The sequence below is a fragment of the Triturus cristatus genome, chromosome 1_1, assembly GCF_964204655.1.
Source record: "Triturus cristatus chromosome 1_1, aTriCri1.1, whole genome shotgun sequence".
Classification (NCBI taxonomy): domain Eukaryota; kingdom Metazoa; phylum Chordata; class Amphibia; order Caudata; family Salamandridae; genus Triturus; species Triturus cristatus.
Genome location: NC_140579.1, coordinates 160,926,479 through 160,943,441, shown reverse-complemented (window position 1 = coordinate 160,943,441; position 16,963 = coordinate 160,926,479).

Below are 16,963 nucleotides of genomic sequence, written 5' to 3'. Positions count from 1 at the left end.
TGCCACGTGGCAGGACCCAGGATGGAGCCCGGGGCGGGGAGGCCGCCCTCCCCGGGGCCCCCAGGGGCCCGGCACGAGCTCCTGAACCCAGACGAGCGAGGGGAGGCTCCCCGGCCACAACGGAACCTCGTCCCGGGCCTTTGGCAGTGCCGCAGGACGGGGCCTGGGGCCGGAGCCCCCGACCCGGGGCCCAACCGGGCCCCTGGACCCAGCTGGGGTTCCCAGGCCAGGAGGCGCAGGGGAAGCCTCCCCGGGCCATTGGGACCCCGCCCCGGGCCCCCTGCCACGCGGCAGGACCCAGGACGGAGCCCGGGTCGGGGAGGCCGCACCCTCCCCAGGGCCCCCAGGGGCCCGGCACAAGCCCCTGAACCCAGACGAGCGAGGGGAGGCTCCCCGGGCCACAACGGAACCCCATCGCGGGCCTTTGGCAGTGCCGCAGGACGGGGCCCGGGGCCGGAGCCCCCGACCCAGGGCCCAGCTGGGCCCCTGGACCCAGCCGGTGTTCCCAGGCCAGGAGGCGCAGGGGAAGCCTCCCCGGGCCATTGGGACCCCGCCCCGGGCACCCTGCCACGCGGCAGGACCCAGGACGGAGCCCGGGAGCGAGGGGAGGCTCCCCGGCCACAACGGAACCCCGTCCCGGGCCTTTGGCAGTGCCGCAGGCCGGGGGCCGGGACCCGGGGCTGGAGCCCCTGACCCGGGGCCCGACCAGGCCCCTGGACCAAGCCAGGGATCCCAGGACCGGAGGCGCAGGGGGAGCCTCCCCGGGCCCTTCGGACCCCGCCCCGGGCACCCTGCCATGCGGCAGGACCCAGGATGGAGCCCGGGGCGGGGAGGCCGCCCTCCCTCGGGCCATCAGGTGGCCGGCCGGAGCTCCTGAACCCAGCCGAGCGATGGCAGGCTCCCCAGGCACAACGGAATCCCGTCCTGGGCCTTTGGCAGTGCCGCAGGCCGGGGGACGGGGCTCGGGCCGAAGTCCCTGACCTGGGGCCCGGCCGGGCCCCTGGACCTAGCCGGGGCTCCCAGGCCCGGAGCCGCAGGGGGAGCCTGCCCGGGACCGCCGGACCCCGTCCCGGGCACCCTGCCACGCGGCAGGACCCAGCACGGAGCCCGGGGTGGGGAGGCCGCCCTCCCTGGGGCCCTCAGGGGCCCAGCCGGAACTCCAGAACCCAGCCAAGCAAGGGGAGGCTCCCCGGCCACGACGGAACCCCGTCCTGGGCCTTTGGCAGTGCCGCAGGCCAGGGGACGGGGCCGGAGCCCCCAACCCGGGGACCGGCCGGGCCCCTGGACCCAGCCAGGGCTCCCAGGCCCGGAGGCGCAGGGGAATCCTCCCCAGGTCCTCCGGACCCCGTCCCGGGCACCCTGCCATGCGGCAGGACCCAGGACGGAGCCCAGGGTGGGGAGGCCGCCCTCCTCAGGGCCCAGCCGGAGCTCCTGAACCCAACCGAGCAAGGGGAGGCTCCCCAGGCATAACGGAACCCCGTCCCGGGCCTTTGGGAGTGCCACAGGCCTGGGGACGGGGCCTGGGGCGAAGCCCCTGACCCGGGGCCCGACCGGGTCCCTGGACCCAGCCGGGGCTCCCAGGCCCAGAGGCGCAGGGGAAGCCTCCCCGGGCCTGCCGGACCCTGTCCCGGGCACCCTGCCACGCGGCAGGACCCAGGACAGAGCCCGGGGTGGGAAGGCCGCTCTCCCCGGGGCCCTCGGGGAACCCCGGCCAGAGGCACAGGGGAAGTCTCCCCAGGCCCGCCGGACCCCTTCCAGGGCACACTGCCATGCGGCAGGACCCAGGACGGAGCCCGCGGGAACTCGTTCGGGCACACCTGCCACGCGGCAGGACCCAGGACGGAGCCTGGGGTGGGGAGGCCGCCCTCCCAGGGGCCCTTGGACCCAGCCCAGCAGGGGAGGCCTGCCCGATCTCATCCGGGGCAGCCTGCCACGCGGCAGGCCCCGGGACAGACCCAGGGCTGGGGTGGCATCCGGGCCCGTCCAGGTGCCGGCTGAGGACCGTTAGGCCGAGAGGGGTCCCAGAGTACCCTGTCCCTAGTAATCCGGAGGAAGGCTGCCCCCCTTTCTGGTAACCCGCGCACTCCGAGTGACGGAGGGGACCCTAGGGGCGAACGCACCCGGCCTCCTGGAGCCCTGGCTGGGATCCGGGAGGCAAATGGCCCTTCATCGGGACTTCTAGGCCTGCCCGGCCATCTGGTCGCCCCATTGGAAAGCACTGCGCGCGACCAGATGGCCAAGGGGAAAGGTGCGACCAGATGGCCGGCACCTGAAAGGACTCCCATATGCCCGCGCCGAGCCATAGCGGTAGATCTCCCGCCTGCCCACCCACGCAGGGCTCAGGGGGGCTCTGCTTCCCGGGGGGCTCGGGACCCCGGCTGGGCCTCAGGCACGGGGAGGAACACCGCAGCTCTCGGGCCCAGGAGTCCGGGGGGAGGACTGCCCGGGACCCGTGGAGCCCGTCCCAGGCACTTTTTCCACGCCGCAGGCCGGAGGAGGGAGCCCCGGATGCCTGGGAGGTGTTGCCCAGGCGTAGCCCATCTGGTCCCCGGCAAAGAACCGCCAGCCCCATAGGGGTGTTCCGGCATACCCTGCCCCTACTAATCCTGAGGAAGGCTACCCCCCTTTCTTGTATCCCACGCGCTCCAAGTGACGGAGGGGACCCTAGGCGCGGACGCGCCTGACCTCCTGGAGCCCTGGCTGGGATCCGGGAGGCAAATGGGCCCTCATCGGTACTTCCATGCCGGCCCGGCCATCTGGTCGCCCCATTGGAAAGCATTGCGCTCGACCAGATGGCCGAGGGGAAAGGAGCGACCAGATGGCCGGCAACTGAAAGGACTCCCGTCTGCCCGCCCGAGCTGAGCCATAGCGGTAGGGCTCCCGCCTGCCCACCCACCAAGTGCTCAGGGGGCTCTGCTTCCCGGGGGGCTCAGGGACCCCGGCTGGGCCTCTGGCACGGGGAGGACCGACGGAACTCTCAGGCCCGGGCGCCCGGGGGAGGACTGCCCGGGACCCGTGGAGCCCATCCCTGGGCACTTTGCCACGCCGCGGGGTGGAGGAGGGAGCCCCGGACGCCTGGGAGGATGTTGCCCGGGCGTAGCCCATCTGGTCCCTGGCAAAGAACCGCCAGCCCCGGAGGGGTGTTCCGGCATACCCTGCCCCTATTAATCCGGAGGAAGGCTACCCACCTTTCTTGTAACCCGCGCGCTCCGAGTGACGGAGGGGACCCTAGGCTCGGACGCGCCCGACCTCCTGGAGCCCTGGCTGGGATCCGGGAGGCAAATGGACCCTCATCGGGACTTCCAGGCCGACCCGGCCAGCTGGTCGCCTCATTGGAAAGCATTGCGCGCGACCAGATGGCTGAGGGGAGAGGTGCAACCAGATGGCCGGGACTGAAAGGACTCCCATCTGTCCAACCCTGAGGCTTCGCGCTAGGGTTCCCACCTGCCCACGCATGGCTCAGGGGCTGCAGGGCACCGGGCCTGCAGGGCTCGGGGGACTGCAGGGCTCCGGGGCTGCAGGGCTCCGGGGCTGCAGGGCTCCGGGGCTGCAGGACTCCGGGGCTGCAGGGCTCCGGGCCTGCAGGGCTCCGGGCCTGCAGGGTTCCAGGGCTGGAGGGCTCCAGGGCTGCAGGGGTTCGGGGCTGCAGGGCTAGGGGGGGCTCGTAGACCCCACGCTGGGCCTCAGGCATGGGAGGCCCGGCGGAGCTCCCGGGGCCTGGACGCCCGGGGGACCCATGGAGCCCGTCCCGGGCACTTTGCCTCGCTGCGGACTGGAGGAGGGACCACCGGACGCCCCGGGGAAGTGTTGTCCGGGCTTAGCCCATCTGGTCCCCGCCTGAGAACTGCCATCCCCAGGAGGGGTATCCCGGCATACCCTGCCCCTAGTAATCCAGAGGAAGGCTACCCCCCTTTCTGGTAACCCTCGCGCTCCGAGTGACGGAGGGGACCCTAGGGGCGAACGCGCCCGACCTCCTGGAGCCCTGGCTGGGATCCGGGAGGCAAATGGCCCTTCATCGGGACTTCCAGGCCTGCCCGGCCATCTGGTCGCCCCATTGGAAAGCACTACGCGCGACCAGATGGCCAAGGGGAAAGGTGCGACCAGATGGCCGGCACCTGAAAGGACTCCCATATGCCCGCGCCGAGCCATAGCGGTAGATCTCCCGCCTGCCCACCCACGCAGGGCTCAGGGGGGCTCTGCTTCCCGGGGGGCTCGGGATCCCGGCTGGGCCTCAGGCACGGGGAGGAACACCGCAGCTCTCGGGCCCAGGAGTCCGGGGGGAGGACTGCCCGGGACCCGTGGAGCCCGTCCCAGGCACTTTTTCCACGCCGCAGGCCGGAGGAGGGAGCCCCGGATGCCTGGGAGGTGTTGCCCAGGCGTAGCCCATCTGGTCCCCGGCAAAGAACCGCCAGCCCCAGAGGGGTGTTCCGGCATACCCTGCCCCTACTAATCCTGAGGAAGGCTACCCCCCTTTCTTGTATCCCACGCGCTCCAAGTGACGGAGGGGACCCTAGGCGCGGACGCGCCTGACCTCCTGGAGCCCTGGCTGGGATCCGGGAGGCAAATGGGCCCTCATCGGTACTTCCATGCCGGCCCGGCCATCTGGTCGCCCCATTGGAAAGCATTGCGCTCGACCAGATGGCCGAGGGGAAAGGAGCGACCAGATGGCCGGCAACTGAAAGGACTCCCGTCTGCCCGCCCGAGCCGAGCCATAGCGGTAGGGCTCCCGCCTGCCCACCCACCAAGGGCTCAGGGGGCTCTGCTTCCCGGGGGGCTCAGGGACCCCGGCTGGGCCTCTGGCACGGGGAGGACCGACGGAACTCTCGGGCCCGGGCGCCCGGGGGAGGACTGCCCGGGACCCGTGGAGCCCATCCCTGGGCACTTTGCCACGCCGCGGGGTGGAGGAGGGAGCCCCGGACGCCTGGGAGGATGTTGCCCGGGCGTAGCCCATCTGGTCCCTGGCAAAGAACCGCCAGCCCCGGAGGGGTGTTCCGGCATACCCTGCCCCTATTAATCCGGAGGAAGGCTACCCACCTTTCTTGTAACCCGCGCGCTCCGAGTGACGGAGGGGACCCTAGGCTCGGACGCGCCCGACCTCCTGGAGCCCTGGCTGGGATCCGGGAGGCAAATGGACCCTCATCGGGACTTCCAGGCCGACCCGGCCATCTGGTCGCCTCATTGGAAAGCATTGCGCGCGACCAGATGGCTGCGGGGAGAGGTGCAACCAGATGGCCGGGACTGAAAGGACTCCCATCTGTCCAACCCTGAGGCTTCGCGCTAGGGTTCCCACCTGCCCACGCATGGCTCAGGGGCTGCAGGGCACCGGGCCTGCAGGGCTCGGGGGACTGCAGGGCTCGGGGGACTGCAGGGCTCGGGGGACTGCAGGGCTCCGGGGCTGCAGGGCTCCGGGGCTGCAGGACTCCGGGGCTGCAGGACTCCGGGGCTGCAGGGCTCTGGGGCTGCAGGGCTCCGGGCCTGCAGGGTTCCAGGGCTCCGGGGCTGGAGGGCTCCAGGGCTGCAGGGGTTCGGGGCTGCAGGGCTAGGGGGGGCTCGTAGACCCCACGCTGGGCCTCAGGCATGGGAGGCCCGGCGGAGCTCCCGGGGCCTGGACGCCCGGGGGACCCATGGAGCCCGTCCCGGGCACTTTGCCTCGCTGCGGACTGGAGGAGGGACCACCGGACTCCCCGGGGAAGTGTCGTCCGGGCTTAGCCCATCTGGTCCCCGCCTGAGAACTGCCATCCCCAGGAGGGGTATCCCGGCATACCCTGCCACTAGTAATCCAGAGGAAGGCTACCCCCCTTTCTGGTAAACCGTGCGCACCGAGTGACGGAGGGGACCCTAGGCCCGGACGCACCCGACCTCCTGGCGCCCTGGCTGGGATCCGGGAGGCAAATGAGCCCTCATCGGGACTTCCAGGCCGGCCATGCCATCTGGTCGCCCCATTGGAAAGCATTGCGCGCGACCAGATGGCCTAGGGGAGAGGTGCGACCAGATGGCCTGGACCGAAAGGACTCCCATCTGTCCAAACCTGAGCCTTCGCGCTAGTGTTCCCGCCTGCCCACGCAGGGCTCCGGGGCTGCAGGGCACGGGGCCTGCAGGGCTCGGGAGCTGTAGGGCTTCGGGCCTGCAGGGCTCCGGGGCTGCAGGGCTCCGGGTCTGCAGGGCTCCGGGGCTGCAGGGCTCCGGGGCTGCAGGGCTTCCGGGCTGCAGGGCTTCGGGGCTGCAGGGCTTCGGGGCTGCAGGGCTCGGGGGGGGGGGGGCTCGTAGACCCCGCGCTGGGCCTCAGGCATGGGAGGCCCGCAGGAGCTCCCGGAAGCCCGGGGGACCCCTGGAGCCCGTCCCGGGCACTTTGCCCCACTGCAGGCTGGAGGAGGGAGCACCGGACGCCCCGGGGAAGTGTCATCCGGGCTTAGCCCATCTGGTCCCCACCTGAGAACCGCCATCCCCAGGAGGGGTGTCCCGGCATACCTTGCCCCTAGTAATCCGGAGGAAGGCTACCCCCCTTTCTGGTAAACCGTGCGCACCGAGTGACGGAGGGGACCCTAGGCCCGGACGCACCCGACCTCCTGGAGCCCTGCCTGGGATCGGGGAGGCGAATGAGCCCCCATCGTGACTTCCAGGGCAGCCCGGCCATCTGGTCGCCCCATTGGAAAGCATTGCGTGCGACCAGATGGCCGAGGGAAAGGTGCGACCAGATAGTCGGGACCGAAAGGACTCCCAGCTGCCCACACCGAGCCATAGCGGTAGGGCTCCCGCCTGCCCTTGCAGGGCTCCGGGGCTCTGCACCAGGGACTCTTGTCACGGGCAGATGGACACTTGGCAGGCCGCAGGACATGGGCTCCCAGGCCCTGACCGAAACTCAGGAGGTCCTGGGCCAGTCCCTGCTTCTCAACGCAGCCAGGCCGGGGAGATCGGGTAGCCTACCCAAGCACGAGGGACCCCAGTCCCGGGCACACGGTTGTGCGCTCGTTTTCCACAATTTCTTTCAAAATTCCGCGAAGTGGCATTACGCAAATTCCGCCCAGCCCTTCTGTTAAACATAAAACCTCCATGTGCACACATTAAACTAAACTAAAATAGTAGGTTCCAAGAAACAGCCTGCTTCCAGACTACATCAGCCACAGTCACCAACACAGACCAGAGGACCAGCAGACTCAAAAGGGCGAAAGAAAGGCAGCATAGAAAACATAGTGCCCACAAACAGCAAGACAAAAAACCCACTAAAAGTATCAACTGTAGTTTATATTAGTTAGCGTGTGTACTTTGGCACTGCGTGTCTGGATTTTTATGCCAGTAAAGTGCTCTGCCTTATGCTCGACTATAGTCCCCCTTCTTACATACCAAAACATGCAGACAAAATCTAACCCCCCTGTCAATGCCACTTTCTTTTTCAGTGTGAATGTACACATACTGAGATCCACGCCTCTCTCTCAATCCCCAATCTCTTTTGCACACACCACAACTCCGTCCACCACTCGGGAAATTGCAACTGCTGCCACCTGTTTGTGCACAACACAATGCAAGTATGCAACCCTGTCCCACTACTCTCTGCCCTTTTTGTCTCCCTGCACTGGAGCAACACGTCTGTAGTCCACCATCTCGCTCCGAGCCTCCGCCCTAAGCCTGGTTACTTAGACCCCAGCCCGGTTCCGCGACCGCAGTGGATTTATTTTGTGAGCACTGCTCAGGAAATCCACTGTGCTGCGGTCGCGGAACCGGGCCCTCTGCAGCTGGCAGGGTCTATTCCCTGTGGCTGTTTGTGGATGCGGTTAAACCATATACTCTTAAGTGCATTATAACCTCCTGGTTAATGCTAACTTTGGAATGACTGCATCAAAACATGTCGTGTTTGGTTTCAAACATCTTGGAATCATACCCCCACACCAGTAACTGGTGTGGGAGTATGAACCCACCCTTCTAGAGGGGATGACCTGTACCTACTGTGGTAACACGGTAGAAATCTGAAAGAGCCCTGGCATCACAAAATGGATGCCACCAGCACAGACACTGGGCTGCCCTCCTGCTGCTGACTGAAACTCGCAGTGGAGGAGGCCCAACAATAGGCATCCTGTTACAGGGAGGTGTCACCACCTTCCAGACAGGATTTAGTGTATTGGAGCTCGGTGGGTGCACTCTTAGAGTGCTTTGAAGTCCTGCACTGGGAGAGCAGTAGGCTCCTCTGTGCAAATGCCAGTTCAAACCGGTTCAGGGACAACCAGCCCCTGCTCTGGCACGAAACTGAACAAAGGGAAGTGGGTGTAACCACCCACCCTCCTAGAGGAGTGGTCATAGAGCTAGTCCCTCCCTTTCTTTTACTATAAGATAGGTACCCCTTGCCATTGCAAGTTAGATAACCCTGGACGACGCTTTACAAGAAGAATCCTGGTCCTTCGACCTTCCACTACCTTTGGAAGACGGAAGAATCTCCCTTGGAGTCAAGGAGTGACTTCCCTGCTTGGCAGGCACCAAAGCTTGAATCAACGGTCGCAAACTTTCCCGCCGGAGTCCGAAGTCATTTGTGGCCCAAACCTCCAGCAGGTTTTGCAGTGAAAATCAGAGGCCTACCCCGTCCCAAGTGACCGTGGGCTCCTGAGAAGCATTTCCTCCAGAGGCGTCTTCGCGATCCCTTGCCCGTTGGCTTGTGGGTCCCCCGAAGACTTTATCGACTCAAAGGGCTCCCCTGGTTGCTCCAGGCCTGCCCTCACTCACCCTCGCTGGGTGAGTCCCTCAGACCTTGCTGGTCTGCACCATTGACTAAATTCACTTTCCACGAGACTTGCTGTTGCCAAGGCTATTTGGCTCCAATCCAGTTGCCGACACCGCAGTCAGCTGCAGACGTCGTGGGACACTCCAAATCCAGCTGCTGGTCATCGTCGATCTCTCCTGGACCTCGTGAGCGAAGAGTCAAAACACCCTTGATCCCCTGAAAACACATGACATCCGTGGGCATCCATCTTCCTGGCCCCGGGTCACTGGCAAGTGACTGTGAACACTGTCCCTTCAATTTTCAGGTCTTCTACATCTCGAATCCAGCCTTGGATTCCACCAGACACTTCTTCAGTCGCCGCAAGCAGCAAATCTTCTTTGGTCTCCATAGAAAACAGCGACGCGACCCGAAACCAAAAGACACCTATGCACCCGGCTTCCCTGGGTGAGGTAACTCGTGCACTCCGGTGCCCTAGTGTGTGTTGGCCCTCGAAGTACTTACCTTGTAAGTGGCTTGCTTGTAGACTTCCTCGAAGTACCCTAAAACTTTCAAAATCAAATCGCGACTTGCTCCATTGTAATCAATAGGGAACCAGCGTCTGTGTTCTCACACTGCACGCGTCTCCCGTGGGTCTGTTACTTACCTGCTATCACTGCAGTCGTGAAGCCCAAGCGATTCTACAGGCCCTAGGCCTTGTCATTCTGCAAGTCGACTTTCCTAAACCTCTTTTTTAGTATATGGTCTGGTACGCCCCTAGGGCCCCAGCCATATTTGTGCTTAACTTATTGTGAAACGTTGATATTTGAATGTGTTTCTGACTTCTAATCTCATAAAGAGATTAGTAGAGTGTGTCTAGAAATAAATACATATATATTTGAGATTTATATACCTGTCTGGTGTTCTTTCTTTTGGTAATTCAAGAGATTATAAGGTAAAACAAGCTGCTTTACATTCCTCTGAGACTTAGCCTGAAGGCTGCTCTCCACATCTACCACTAGGATAGCTTTCTTAAAAAGGTTGTCTTAAACCTATCTACCATAAGAGTCGAATTGGACTGGTGCAAGGTGGCCACTATAACTAGTGATCAGCATATGCCAGGCCAACTTCTCACAAATGTGATGATAGAAAGCAGTCCCAGAGCCCTCTGTTGGGCCTTGTTAATTGACTCATTAAACAGCACGAGTCGCTGCTCTTCATTCTCAATGTGACGTTCTTGCTCTCACTATCTCTCACGCTCGCATGCTCTCACACTTCTGCACCCTCGCTTTCTCTTTGCCAGAACTGGGCTGAGACCTCGTCGGAGTATTTTTCTTACAGTTTATTGGGTCCAATTTGGAATCATGAGAACGCAGCAAGTAACAAAAGAAAGTCCAGAGGCTGAGCCCACCCCTTCATTTCCTAGTTCATCTCAATTTCTGGCAGAAGTGAGGAAGGCTCTGCCTGACACTCACCTGTGGGCGCCGGGCAGCAGACACACGGGGGCAGGCAGCTAGGCTAGTAATAATTAAATTATCCAGCCTCTCTCTTTAGTGGCGTCCTCTGCCTTGCAGACTCAAGTTGCGCACTTTTTATTGCGTGACCCCCAATGCGCGTGCGCATGATCACCAGACTCCTCCAGACCAGACCCCACCCTAAGGGTGAATGACTGTATGTACCGCGGCGCGCAGACTAAGAGAGAGCGCTGCGTGCGGTGCATGCACATCATGGTGCAGAGTGCATATTTTAATAAATAATAATTAGTCCTGGTTAGAAAAAAAAATGTGGGTGACATGACATCACGGATATGGACGGAACCTGCCAGCAGCTGCATTTTATGCAGATAGAGATAGTTGTGCTTGTTTGCTCGGTCACGCCGCCCTCAGGGTCCATATCGGCCCCCCAGCAACAAAACCGGCCCCCTGTCACAAAACCGGCCTCCACCCCAACCAGCCTACCGGGGGATTGCCCGGTGCCCGGCATTACCAGTCCGGCCCTGTTTAGAAGTTTCTGGCTCAATGCTGGAAGCCTGGTGTGATGTCAGTCTGCGAGCAGGGCACACCCAACCCTATATATGGTAACAACAGGAAATAAAACACAGGTACATCTACCAATCTTGCTTGTCTCATGGATGAACTTGCAAAAGGGGACAGTCCTGGTCCAAGTGAGCCCTGGGTCTATGTATACTCGTATACATACTGTAAATGTATACTGGGCATGGTTGCCTATGTGTCTGAAGTATGTGCCCTGTAAGGTGAGCTGCCGTGGTGGACAGAAGAAAGGTCAGAGAATGCTGGACAGCCACCCTCCTTGCAGCGATCAGTAGCCAGGCCAGGCCTTGATATCACTTGCAGTTTGAATTGGTTGTGAGGTTAGGTATATTATTAAATTTCTTCTTTAAAGAACATGCCTAGACAAAAGCAATTAGAAAGAAGATGTGGTGGTTAGATGCAGATGTCCAGGCAGATCAGGCAGTTACAGGACCCACATACAGTTACAATTTACCTCTGTACTACACATGAACTCCGTTGCGAGCCTGCCAGGTGTCATGCATACCATGTGACACTAACACAATGTGTACTGATCCTTGCAACCATACAGAGCAGTGATTTAGGCGCATACTTACAATATGTTTATAGCGGACAGACTTGGGGAGATTTAAGTCATCTTTGAAAGCGCTGAAGGAATGAATCTGCCAAAACAGTGAAGGAACACATCTGCAGACGAAAGTTCTTATACTGCACTCTCTGTTACTGTACTCTTCATCTGTTAAGTTTGGCTTGCTCAAGAAAATGAGAAACTATTTGGAATAGACTTATTGTGGGCTTTGGCTCTTCCCAGAGTCGTTTTACTCTCTCATCTCAAGCTAGCCTCTTCTTCGTGTATCATTCCACCTCCTATAAAGTGCTTGAATTTCAATGCATGAGGGACTAACTTACGTCTGAAAAACATTCAGTTGTCACATATTCAATGTTTTATCTCATACCTGTACTGAATACAGGAAATCATTTTTTTTTTTTAACTGCAGTAGTTTTTTTTAATTTTATGTTTATGTCTGGAGTTGAGTGTGAGTTATTACCACCCAACCATCTTAATACCATTATCACTACAACCACCACAAACGCATTTGTGCATGCCTGTGAACACACTTTAATACCTTGGCTATGAAAGTAGGAAAACGAGTATTAAACAGGGTCTTCAAAAGGAGGACTAGGCTTAGTTAAAATAACAATTTAACTAAAATGTTGAGGGCTAAATGGACAATAGCAGGCCTACATGGAAAGTCTTTGAAAGAGTACCAACAATAGGACACACTAACAGTTGCAGTCATTGGTAAAAAAAAAAAAGAAAGAAAAAAAAAAGAACACATACAAACAAACAGAAAGCAACACATCGATAAATAGAGTACTTAAGTTATTCGTTGTCGCAAGTAAGTAGATCATCAAATCTTGTTTTTGTATTTTGCATTCTGGCACTTGTGGCTCAGCATTTTCAACAGAATAAAACAAATTAAAGCTCAGAATGCACTCAGACAAAACAGCACTGGTTGACATAATCACACTTTGCACAGGGCAATTTGAGCTCTTCCTTGTGAGGATGGGATACATAATATCAAGCTGCGCGATTGATTACAGCACATTTTTCCCTACTCCAAAAAACTAGCTGTCTAAAGGCACAAACAAGAATGCTGGCAGCGACCAAACAATGGACGACTTACTAGATTTCACCTTGATCTGTTCATTATCCCAGGTCAGGTGTTAGTAGTTGATGCAATTTTTTTTTTCTTTTGCAGTCTAGTACTTGAAGTTTGGAAATATTTATTATTAGCAAAAAAAAAAAGTCTTTGAATGCAAAAGAAAAAGGGCTGGTGATCTGAGCACTGCGCTACTAGCAATAAAATGTCACTCAGTGTGTCACAAAAGTTACACACATGTAACACATAGACACACTCAAAACACCGAAGTATCACACTTGCAGGCAGAAAATTTGGCAGCTATGAGGTGGTACGAAGCAGACGGTCCAAAACCTCTCAGCAACAGAATGGTAAGCGGGCCAAGCTTGGTGGCTTTATTTGGCGATTACACGTACCGATAGATAGAGACTCCCTTCCAAGGATGACGAGGTCTGTGTATACATGCTTCAGATGTGGTATATATATATGTTTTTCTGAGAATGTACACCTATCGTGGCCCAGGTGCGACTAGTTCCAGGAGGTCGATTCATTTCTTGTTTTTCAGTAGATGATGACGCAATCCGTTGTCAAGGACTATGTGTGAAATCAAAGGCCTAACTGGCAAATCTTCATTTCTTTATTGTCTGGAAAATGTAACTGTGTGTGTAAAATTTCCTTAGAAACACAGTATAGTCAAAATGGTCGTATGCAGGGCACTATATGAGGAGGTTCTGGGTCATCCAATTTATAACCAGAAATTTGCTTAACAAATATTGGCTAAATAGCCAAGAAATGGGATATTGCAGCAATCCAATAGTGTCTGACTGAGTTCATCAAAAGGTCCATTGCATTACAAATTACATAAATCATGGTGCACTTTGAGGGCTACATACTTGCGAGGGTTGGAGGAACGCCAGAATATCCAACCATGATTCGCGGTCTAGGGGGAAGTCAGTGAGTTAGTGTACATTTATATAGGGCACACAACAAAATAAAGTGCTTCAACACTGGTTCTTACATAGGGATACATCATGCCTCCAATGGTTATTTAGTAGGCTGTCATGAGTAAATAACTTGTAATACCGTTATAATTATGTTAGTAAATACTAACATACATTACAGTTCATACATCTAAGCTTAGGGGAAGCTTGCATATGTTTCGTACTAACAAGTAGCCCGAGTGTGACTTAAAATGGCTGCTAACGCAGAATTCTGTACTGCGCATGCGTCAACTACATCTACGTAGTAATGACGAGTTCTTGCTTGGAGGGAAATCTTTGCAGCTGCGCAATCGCTTCTAAGATGGCCGCTTGAAACTCACATGTTAAAGCGCATGCTTTTGCTGAAACAAAACCATGCAACTTTATTAAAATGCTAATGCGAGGGGCATGGCTTGCGCGCCGCTGCGAGATGGCGGGTTGCGTTTGAGCTCTGTGCCGGGCGAGGGCCGTCGGAGGTTTATCTTCCGCTTCGAATTGCCCCATACCTGACAAAAGTTGGCCTCATGTTTCTGACGCTGCAGAGTGCTGCATGAGCGAGTTTCCTGCTCTCTGAAGATGCCGGTGACTGCATTTCTGCCGTTTTAAGGTGGCGCTCGGTGTTTTCACGAGCGGCCGCCATTTTGTTTCTTCACTGACGGAGTTGTTTTTTTCTCCACAACACGACGGCGTTATTTCGACGAACTTGCCAGGAATGATGACAAACAGGTGCTGGTGACTATTTCCATACTTATAAAAGTCTATATTGGATTTCTTTTATTCCTCATCTTACATTGCTGCCTATTGTGAGAGTATTTTGGATTTTATTCTACTATACCTCTCTTCAGAGCACCTCCATTGCCTTTGTATGTTGCTTCTATGCTCTATGATACCCTGCTTCTTGGTTTTTTTCTCTCTTTCTTTTTGGTTTCGAAAGGCGTCCTTTTGATACCTGCAGGGCATGGTATTTTTGTGATGAGATTCTTCTCCTTTGTCATGTAAGTCCGCCATTATTATTATCCTGTATTGGTTGCTGAATGTGCACTCTCCACTTGTTGCTCATTGCTTTATTGCATATTGAGTATACTAGTATCCTCTGGCTTTTTCCTTCCCTTCATTTATCTGAAGTGGTGTATTTTGCTCCCGCTGTGGCTGTGTGCTCTATGGCTGCGAATATGGGCTTGTCACCAAATGCTAAAGATGCAAAGGACTCTAAAGCTTCTCTTAAGAGGTCCAAACAAGTGTCTCCTACACCTGAGACTGCTCAAAAAGACACCAACTCCACTCTTGAGACTATTCTGATGCGCCTTAATGAGGTTCATGACATTGCGCAGTCTACCAAGACTAACACAGATTTGCTGTAAGTGGAGGTGTCAGCCATCAGGAATGATCTCAAGGCTCTTTCCCTTCGTGTTTCAGCCACGGAAACACGTATTTGTAGTGCAGAAGATACTATGCAAAAGCAATCTAGATCTCTTTGCCAGTTAGAGCGCTCAATGGCGGCATTGGCGGAGAGATCTCACTGAACAAGAAGATCGTAACCGCAGATCCAATCTGCGCATTTTTGGTCTTCCGGAGGAAGTTGAGAAAGATGCACCTTCTATGATTGATTTCTTATATCAATGGATTCCTTCTACGCTGCAAATCTCTTTCCAAAGAGAATTTGAGTTGGAACGGGCGCACCGTGTTCCCACCTTTCGCTCTAAATCGGCCACGCAACCAAGAGCGATAATTTTTAAGCCACTGCGTCATCAACATACGGAACAAATTCTGGCTCATATGCGGAAGGTTAAAGCTGTCTCATGGAATGGCCATCGCATTTCAATTTCTCAGGACTCCTAATAAGGAGGAAAGGCTTTCTTAATCTCCGGAAGCGTCTCTCTGAGATGAATATTCCCTTCTCTTTTTCTGGCCCTTCAAAATTCCGCATTACTTTCAAAGGTCGTTCCAGAATTTTCGATGAACCTGCTGATTTGGCCTCGTTTTTGGACAATCAGATGGAGCTGCAGATGGAGCTTCAAATGGAAGCTTCGCTTGATCCTGGTCCCTCTGGCACCTGATGTGGTTACATATAACTGCAATGAGTTTTCTCTTTTCCAGATCTATTAAGTTTGTCTTTTTTAGATATGCGTGGTGGTCCTATTGTCCACTGTTTGTGGGTGTGTGTGAGAAGTTGGCCTGGTATATGCTGTTCACTAGTTCTAGTGACCACCTTGTACCATGCCAAGCAACCCTTATGGTGTGGTTGTAAGTCAACCTTTTTGGACTAGCTGCCCTAGTGGTAGCGTAGGCTAAGCAGTCTTTGAGGCTAAACTCGTGATGCGTGTTAAGCAAGCTGTTTTACCAATAGTAACCCCCTTTTATACCAATGAAAGGACACCACACAGATATATATTCAAAATATATATGTATTTATTTCTCAAAGTAACCCCTAGTCTCTTTATGAGCACAGGAGCACAAATCGTCAAACAAGATTATCACAGAATACACAGAAGTTGCACTTTATATGGATAGGCCCTGGTGGCCACTCGAACCATATACTAAAATAGTGGTATAAGTACCACGAACAGAAAAGGGAAAAGGCCTAGGGCCTCTAGAATCGCTGGGCCTACAAGGAGCTAACGTCAGTTAGTGACCAGGAGGTCCACGGGTGGCGTGTGCAGAGCAAATAGTCACACGCGGGCTCCCATAGGTTTCAATGGGTGCGTAAAAAGTACAAAGTTACTGCAAAAGGAATCTTCCGGATGACCTAGGAACTTAAGATTTGGAACACAGGCACTAGAGATGTATTACTACACATGGGCACAGGTGTGCCAGCTTTACCTCACCCACAGGAAGCGGGTGCATAGGCCTCGAAGTGCGTCGGGTTTCTTCTATCTGTTCCGTGGGGCCTGTAGACAAAAGTGCTGCAGGCGGTCGGTCGGGAAGAGATGCAGTGGATCCAAGAGTGGATCGGAGATGTTGAAGACCTGTAAGCAGAGGGGACAGTGTTCACAGTCACTAGCCAGTGACCAGCGTGGCACCAGGTGGGTACCAGGCGATGTCGGGTGCAAACAGGAAGGAAGGTGTAGCTTGACTCTGCAGCCACGTGGTCCCTGAAGGTCGACGACGTCCAGGAGTCGAGTCACGAGCTGTCCCACGCAGGCTCTCGCTGTCGGCGGTGTCGGCGACTTGATCGAAGCAAACAAGCCTTGGCAAAAGCAATTGTTGTAGGCAAGGAGTTTAAGCTGTTGGTTCTGACCAGCAAGGTCAGAGGGATTGCTCCTTTGGAGGGGAGCAAGGGCCAGTCTGGAGCAACCAGACCAGCGGTGTTTGTTGTAGATTTCGTCGCCAAGATGGCCACTAGCCAGCGGGCCAGCAACCGGTTAGGCGCGTCGAGTGGCAAAATGCAGAAGGGCCCCACGCAGATCGTGGAGATGCTGGAGGGCTCACCTTTGGTGCAGATGCTGCTCGAGGGTTGGGCTTCTCAGGACCCAAAGCACAACTTGGAGGGAGCCTCGGTTGTTGCACTGGTCAGCTTGTCGTAGTCGTTCCAAGATGGCTGGCTCTACGTGTCTCGGTGCCTCCACGGGTCTCCTCTTTTCAGGGACTGTGGATCGGGCGGTGAGAGGTCTGGAGGTCCAGGTCTTG